The sequence below is a fragment of the Schistocerca americana genome, chromosome 6, assembly GCF_021461395.2.
Source record: "Schistocerca americana isolate TAMUIC-IGC-003095 chromosome 6, iqSchAmer2.1, whole genome shotgun sequence".
In the NCBI taxonomy this organism is placed as follows: Eukaryota; Metazoa; Arthropoda; class Insecta; order Orthoptera; family Acrididae; genus Schistocerca; species Schistocerca americana.
Genome location: NC_060124.1, coordinates 39,915,860 through 39,924,863, shown reverse-complemented (window position 1 = coordinate 39,924,863; position 9,004 = coordinate 39,915,860). Strand labels below are relative to the sequence as shown.

Sequence of the window (9,004 nt, the reverse complement as noted above, 5' to 3'; positions counted from 1 at the left end):
CTTTCTGGCTCTATGTCTTTCTCCTAAGACATTGTAATGCTAGCAGAGAGCTCTTTTTTCACAATAAAATCCCTCTCCCTCCCCCTCTCCCAAGTTGTGAAATCAAGTAATGCACAATTAATAACAAACAGCTACACTTAGTTTTTTTCGAGATATCTCATTCTTGTCACTCGTAGAGCATTAATGTAAAAAATAGCTGAAATTAGCGTACATCTCTACGCACCGATGCCAACGACCTTGCCGCAGTGGTAGCACCGGTTCCCGTCAGATCACCAAAGTTAAGCGCTGTCGGGCTGGGCCAGCACTTGGATGGGTGACCATCCGGACTGCCGAGTGCTATTGGCAAGCGTGGTCCACTCAGCCCTTGTGAGGCAAACTGAGAAGTAGCGGCTCCGGTCTCGGAAACCGACATACGGCCGGGAGAGCGGTGTGTTGACCACATGCCCCTCCGTATCCGCATCCACTGACGCCTGTGGGCCTGAGGTGACACGGCGGCCTGTCGGTACCGTTAGGCCTTCATGGCCTGTTCGGGAGGAGTTTCGTTTCTACGCACCGATGTATGACATTCGTTACATAACAGATTAGAGAACAGATGTTTTTCAACAAAAGGCAAAACATGCTATGTTGCTGAAGTACCGCTTTATATCAGCTAAGAGCCAAAGAGAGCAAATTAAATTAAAGATTTCTGGTAGGCAATTATTAACAGACGTCAAGTAATGTATAAAATGAACTTTTTTAAAGCCCTACTGCTCTGTTTACGCATATTATTAGTATGTTTGCCTTTAAAACTCCTATGTGGTATACTGGAATTCATGACATACTCTGCACAAGAGACGTGGCCATTATTTAAGTAATGACAGGTGTGATTTTGTCGCTTACACTGTTTTAACCCTAATTCATGAAGACGGTCTGTGACTGAAACGGGTCGATCTTTTGGTTTTTAAATAAAAAATCTGCTGACGGTCAGACATGTATTTTAAACAAATTAATTTTTACGTGACTTTAAAAGTTTCGTGTTTGCAAGTGAATTTTGTTCTTTTCGATTTTCATGTTTTACATCTGATACGCTTAGTATCAGTGTTGTAGTATACGCAAAATATGAGACTTTCGTGTGACATTTCACAGAATGCCAAAACACTAAATCCCCAACAAGAACAGACATTAATATTATATACTCAATGGATCATGCTGAAGTTACCTACTATATGCTACTACACTTCATTCGATGGCTACCTTTAGTATTTTATTTATTTAGCGTATGGCAAGTACAAATCACGTATGAAAAATCTAAAAGTACATAACACACAAAACAGTTACAATATCACAAACAAACATCTAGGTTAGAAATATAATCGATTGCACTGTTAGTTGCATCCATGAAGTCCCTTGTTGGCCCAGGGTAGGCCCTCAGAGGGCATTCTACCACGATATGGTGAATTGTCTGCCTGTCAGCGCCGCAGTCGCACTGTGGTGATGGCACTATGCTCCATTTGTACAAGGAGTCCGCACAGCGGCCGTGGCTCGTCCTGATCCTGTTAAGGGTAGACCAGATTTTGCGGTGCAAGTCAAAGCCCCGAGGTCTGTTAGATGTTCCCAATAAGGTGTTAACCTGAGGCGGTGTCTTTTCCTCCCATTCTTCTCTCCAGCGGTCCTCAAGAATAAAAGCGTTCTTTACCAGATCTTTGGCAATTGCGAGAGGGGGGTGTCTGGATTTCAATCTATTTTGCTCAATTCCATTACTCAGGGTGTGGATAGGAAGATCTGGGCTATTTTGGATTTTTCGACACTCCCTGACAAGTGCGTGTTCTCTGCGCAAATGTGGCGGCGGGATATGGCTCAATACAGGCAGCCATTGGGCAGGAGTTGACCTGATCGTTCCAGAGATAATCCTCATCGTTTGGTTCAAGACTGCGTCCACCTTCTTGATGTGAGCACTATTTAACCATATTGGGGAACAGTACTCTGCTGCAGAATAGACAAGTCCTAGTGCAGAGCTACGCAGAACGGAGGCAGTGGACCCCCAACTAGTGCCACAAAGCTTTTGGACAATGTTGTTTCTAGTTCTGACTTTTTCAGCAGTGTTTACAAGGTGTTGTTTATAGCTCAATGTTCTATCGAGTGTCACGCCCAGATACTTTGGTGTTCTATTATATGGAAGAATGCCGCCATCAAAGCGGATCTTGAGCTCTTTGTTTGCTAATTTGTTATTCAGGTGGAAACAAGTGGCCTCTGTTTTGGATGGGCTGGGTTGGAGCCTCCAGTCACGGAAGTATTTTCCTAGAGTGGTCAAATCGCTGGATGGTGTGATCTCAGTTTCCTCCATCACTCGGTGTTGTGTGGCCAAGGCCCAGTCGTCCGCATATCCGAACATTTTGGGTCTCGTCCTAGGCATATCGGCTATATACATGCTGAAAAGCAGTGGAGCCAGTACTGAACCTTGGGGCAGGCCATTATTAAGTTTCATGAATTTACTTCTGTTGTTGCCGATGACAACCTGGAATGGTCTATTGCAGAGCATTTCGTTGATAAGGTTAGCCGTTTTTAGACATGGCACGATGCGGAGGAGCTTATAAATCAGGCCCTGTCTCCAGGCAGTGTCGAACGCCGCCGTCAGGTCGACAAATACCACTGATGTTTTTTGCTGTCTTTGGAAGCCCGCCTCGATGTAGGTTGTTAGAGCGAGGACCTGATCCGTGCAGCTTCTTTTCGGCCGGAAGCCCGCCTGTTCTACCGGTACAGCCTCCAGGATGACTTCGCTCATTCTGTTGTACATAAGTCTCTCCAGTAATTTATAGATCATGCTGAGTAAGGCGATTGGGCGGTAGCTCCGAGGTTGGTCACTCGGTTTGCCCGGTTTTAATATGGCAACAATTTTAGCCTTTTGAGAGTGTGCGGAATTTTTCCAGTTTGCAACACGTTAGAGAAGAATCGCGCAAGCCATAATCTTGCAAATTTACCACAGTGGAGCAGAAATTCTGGGTGAATCCCATCAAACTCTGGGGCCTTTCCTGGTTTTATATCGTTCAGGGCCATATTTAACTCTTCGACTGAAAAGGGTTGGGAATAAGATGTATTGTTCTCTGCTGTCGATTTTAGCTCTTTAAGCTCCTTTTTAATTTTTATAGTATGGGCTCGTTCCTTTGGGGCCCTGGACGTCTTGCTGATGTGAACCGCAACTGTATTTGGGGACATAGCACTGGTCATTCGCAGATTTTTACCTCCACCTCCAAGTCTCCGAAGCAAAGACCACGCCCTTCTGCTTGATCTTGTAAAATCCATTTGTTCCACGGTCTCCATCCACTTAGCACGCCTGGCCGCGTCTAGGCTATGTAATAGATCGTCTGCAATTTCTTTATCCCCATTGTCCAGAAACTGTCTATAAGGCCGTTCAGTTTCCTCGCTCCATCCTGGCACATATTCGTTTCTGAATCCTCTGGGCATACTAACTTTAGCTGAGCTGATGACGGCTCCAACAAATCTTTCGTAGTTCTTATACGTTGGGGGTATCTATCCAAGGCATTTATCAAGTTTCTCCGAGAAAGCAGCCCAATCTGCCCTCCCAAAGTTCCATCTAGGACGAGGATAAGAGGATATCAGGGGAATAGTAAGACCTATTTCTAAGAGCTCTGGACGATGCTGAGAGTGGGGGAAATCCTCAAGTACCCTGCGAGAGACCGGCAGGGGTTTGTTGTTCTTGTCAGTTGTAACAAAACTGAGGTCAGGGCAGGTCTCAGTTAGCCAAGCGGCTGATTTAAATGTACCTCGGTCTTTGGCGTCAAAGATTAGTTGAGTATTATGATCTTCTGTCCATTTCACCAGGTCTTCGCCGTTTTGGTCAGATATTCGATATTTCCACAGTTCATAGTGGCTATTAAAGTCACCCATGTATATTGCTGGGTGAGGCAGGATTTGAAGGGCTTGTGGGGGCCACGATTGCCCTGGAGGCTTGTATATATTATTTATTGTGACTTCACCCACTTTTATAATGACTTCGTGAATCTCGTTTGTGGTAGATGTTGATACGAGAGCCACTTCTTCGATATTTCTCCTGACGTATGTTGCCGTGCCATAATGTCTGTGGTGTGTGGCGCCTATTAGGTCATAGCCAGATATTATGCCCCTTGATCTTAGCTGCTCGTCATCTTCAGTATGGGTCTCCTGAATTGCGACTACGTCAATGTCGTTCTTTGTTAAAACTTTATGCAAGTACATGCATTTGGCTCTACTTATGCCTTCAATATTCAGGTGGCAGGCTCGAATCAGCGATCCGAGTTCTCTAGTCAAAGGGTTCGTTTTGCTAGAATTCATCGTGATTTGCCGTGACCAGGAGATCAACTAAGGATTATCTGGTCGCCTGTACTTTGCTAGTTCATTTAGCGTTACCCAGGGTGCACGTGTAGTATTCTACTACGGACGCGAACTAGCTTTACACCTTTAGTATAAACTGAATATGAAGCACACCCTCCTAAGAGTCGTCAGGCGCATTTTCTCCAGTGTTCCGGCAGATACAGTATTTACCATACAGTTTCGTTTTCGCAGTGTGTAGCTGGATTCAGCCCAAACAAACATTGCTTATCACGTCTTCCATGCGACGCTCAGTGTCGACGGAAAGCGTCAGTTTGCTCCCCGTTACAAATAAAATGACTTTTAAAGCAGAATTTTGCCGGCCGTTGTGGCCATGCGGTTCTAGGCGCTTCAGTATGGAACCGCGTGACCGCTACGGTCGCAGGTTCGAATCCTGCCTTGGGCATGGATGTGTGTGATGTCCTTAGGTTAGTTAGGTTTAAGTAGTTCTAAGTTCTAGGGGACTGATGACCACAGATGTTAAGTCCCATAGTGCTCAGAGCCAAAGCAGAATTTTATGTGGCCATTCGATAGAGCGATCCAAAATTAGTCTAGTGCTATACTTCTTTCATCGACATATTTATAAACAGGAACAACAAAACACAAAGAATAACCGGTAACCTTCGGCGACAGCACTTCCCTGACCCACGCTGACTGCTACTACCGTGCAACAGTACTACTCAGTCGCTGCTAGAGTACTGGTTATTCTGCCCTGTTAGTATATATCGCTAAAGCAAATGTCCCACAAGAGTATTTGGGACCACTCTAGCTAATGGGCATCCAAAATTTGGCTTTATAAATAATTTTTTTTGTAACGAGAAACAAACCAAAGCTTTCTATCGACACTGAACGCCACGTGAAAGACGTGATGAGGAGTATTTGGGCTGAGTCCAGCTGCACATTTGCAAAAAATGAGATTGAAAATATTTGTCGAAGCATCAGAGTAAATTAGCGTGACGATTCTTGTACATCCGCTAGGTGAACGAAATACACTGAATCCTGTAGGTCATAATTTCACTTCTCCCCACATACAGAATAGTGTTAAAAAGGGTATATTCAGCCTATCGTGTGTACATAAGTTGAAGTTACAATATTGTATGTATTGTACCGTATGTGGACCGGGGACGTAGAAACGACGGAGAGGTTCCGTACCCGTCGCAGCCGCTGTGGTCCACAACCCCATGACGACTACCGCAGTCCACTTCACCCCTCCGCCGCCCCACGCCGAACCCAGGGTTATTGTGTGTTTCGGCCCCCGGTGGACCCCCCAGGGAACGTCCCACACCAGACGAGTGTAACTCATATGTTTGCGTGGTAGAGTAATGGTGATGTACGCGTAAGTGGAGAACTTGCTTGCGCAGCAATCGCCGACATAGTGTAGCTGAGGCAGAATAAGGGGAAGCAGACCGCATTCGCCGAGGCAGATGGAAAACCGCCTAAAAACCATCCACAATCTGGCTGGTTCATCGGACCTCGACACAAATCAGCCTGGCGGATTCGTGCCGGGGACCAGGCGCTCATTTCCAGTGGGGAAAGCCGTGCGTTAGACCGCACGGCCAACCGGGCGGACAGTTACAACGTTACTTGTACTGACTTCAAAATCTTGCATGACACTCGTCAACATGTCGTAAGAATACTGGCAGCTTGTAATGAAATGTACTCTGCAATTTAAGTTTATTTTCAAATGATTACTTGAACATAAATAGAATGAAAACTACTTCTATAGACAGTACGTTATCACTGTTTCCATTGGCCGGCCGCAGTGGCCAAGCGGTTCTAGGCGCTTCAGTCTGGAACCGCGCGACCACTACGGTCGCAGGTTCGAATCCTGCCTCGGGCATGGATGTGTGTGATGTCCTTAGGTCAGTTAGGTTTAAGTAGTTCTAAGTTCTAGGGGACTGATGACCTCAGATGTTAAGTCCCATAGTGCTCAGAGCCATTTGAACCATTTGAACTATTTCCATTGTTTTCGTAGTGTCACAAACTTATCCATAAATTATAGAAAGGAACTAGGACTGAACATCTGCCACAGTTATATAAAAGCAATTTTGCCTGAAGTCGTGTCGAAGATATTAAAATACTTGGAATAATCATACAGTACAGCCCTACACGGCTTTTTACGTCCCTCCTGATTTTTGTTCTGTGAGCATTAGGCCGTCGTCTGTGGCATGTTTCTTTGCCTAACATTCTGTCTCCTAACTTTGGAACATAAAAAGAGGCTATGATGATGCAGTTAGTATTTTGAAACTGAAACAAGCTCAGCTAGCCGAACTATTTGCAACGGTCTGGTCGTGACGTCATCAAACCGCAGCTAAATTTGTGGAGTCGCGTCGATGCGTTTTATGGTGCTTCTGACAGTGCGGAAGAGTTGACGCTATTGGCTATGTTGAGCACTAAGGCCTACATTTTGGCTTAAAGGGCACAAGAGCAATTATTGTCTGGATAACAATATAAATCGACAGTGGCATGTCATGCGCTGGAACCTGGAAATCACAAAAATTTGTTTCCTCGATGCTATAGTTTCGTCAAAGTCCAGTTCTCACTTAAGTTAGGCTGGACGGAGAGATCATGGAAATTCAACAGCGCAAAAACAGCTTTAACAGAAAAGACGAAGGATTGAAATTAGACAAGTTGTGGACCTTAATGCTCAAGAAAACTTAGTGCCAACTCTTCCGTGGTACGAGCTCCTTAACAATCTTTAGCAGCAGTCTGACGACTTCACGACCCGACTGTTCCGCGACTGGTTACGAAATAGTTCGCCTTGCTAGCTTATTTAAGACTGAAAATACTAAACGCGTCTTTGTAGTACATGACGCTATCTCCAGCAATAGAAGACGAAATGTAAAACATAGACACGTGCCGTAGTGAGACCACACAACGAAAATCACCAAGGTCTTAAAACAATATTGATACCAGTTGTGAGATAGTAATTAGTGTTTGTTTCATTCTGTTTGATATATTATGCAATCTAAAGTTGTTTTAAGAAGATATAATTTTATGAAGATCAAGACGTAATCTTTTCTGCGTGTAAGCATAGTTTCCATTGCGAGCTGTATACTGCTGAGCCCATTCTCAGTTAAATTTCAAGGAAGTACTGCGTCTTGATTTTCACCTGTTCGATGAAAATAGAACAAACTGCGCAACTCATTGCGGAATTACGTGGCTAGATCTTCTTCCTTGTTTACTCTTGTGATTTACCATTCCTCGTTATTAACTCATACATTACGAGTGCTTAGTTGATATCAGAAAAAACACGTCAGAGCTGTAGCGTATGGTGAAGGTAGTGATTGAACAGCTAATTTTCCACCAGATAAGGCACTGTATCCCACATGGGCGGTATCAGTTTACTTGGCATCGTTTCACGTTATCTTAATGAAACACATTGGTTAGGTACAACTCGTAACAGGATAACATCAAAGCAAAATCCGACGCTTAGCCCTCATATGTCAAGAAGAACGATTACGTCGTGGATAAATATTGGTTTATTCGTCGACGTCATCCGAGGTCTACTAAGAACGTAGCTTATATAGGAATCGATGCAGTTGCTAAGGATAGCAGCGAATTGCGTCATGTGCAGAAACTGCGACATTTATAAGCATTTGACGGTTTATAGTGTAAGGTGGTTATAAAAATACTCATAGTGCACGTGTATGTTAACACGTACGACGAAAAGCCTTGTATATATTTATTTTACTCGGTTTCAGGTAGAGCCCATTTCAACAGATACAATTATTGCACATTATGATAAAACAGGACTTTAGTCTGATTTCATTACAAAAATAAAACATATTTAAGCGAGATAAGACGTCAACAAAGTAAAAATCTGACTGCAACATTACAAAAAACCACTATATTTTGTCATTAAATCCAGTTAAATACTTGCATAATAAAATGTTAAAGTTATCTTCTTATTTTAAAGTACCCTTTTACAGAGACAAATGAAATGGCAAATACATTTGGCAACGGATCTGTTCATGGAACTAATAGCTGCTCTAAGAGAAAAATAGTCCTTAATTTTTAAAATATTGTACAATGTAATTGTTCGTGTATGATGACATTTAACACATCCTATGAATATATCTACAAGTCTTGGTCAACGAGGCAGGAATCACATCTTCGAGATGGAATTAATTTTAACAAATGTCTCGTTTTATTGGTATTTATGTGACCTGCTCATAGTCTGTTAAAAGTAACTGTCTATTTTCTCGTGAGCGCCAATCTGAGAAACCAAAGGTGGCGTGGAATCACCCAATATCGTATGACTTTGATGTTACGGTCTATGTACACTAATTTTATCCATCGTGTTTTTGCTTGGCTAGTTAGTGTATTCAAATGGCTCTGAGCACTATGAGACTTAACTTCTGAGGTCATCAGTCCCCTAGAACTTAGAACTACTTAAACCTAACTAACCTAAGGACAATACACGCATCCATGCCCGAGGTAGGATTCGAACCTGCGACCGTAGCGGTCTCGCGGTTCCAGACTGTAGCGCCTAGAACTGCTCGGCCACTCCGGCCGGCAGTTAGTGTATTAAGAAAATCGCTGTATGGTAGGGGTATGTCGATGAGAAGCAGATGTTGCACCATTTTCGCCAATTAGTTTGCACGTTCAATGCCCCTAGTTCTATGTTTACATCTACATCTGCATCGATGTTCCAAAA

General features: G+C 43.6%; 1 pseudogene; it reads left to right on the top strand.

Annotated features, from left to right (window-relative positions):
* Window positions 1-227: 227 nt before the first annotated feature.
* On the top strand, window positions 228-345 carry LOC124620482 (annotated as a pseudogene).
* The last annotated feature ends 8,659 nt before the right edge of the window (window positions 346-9,004 follow it).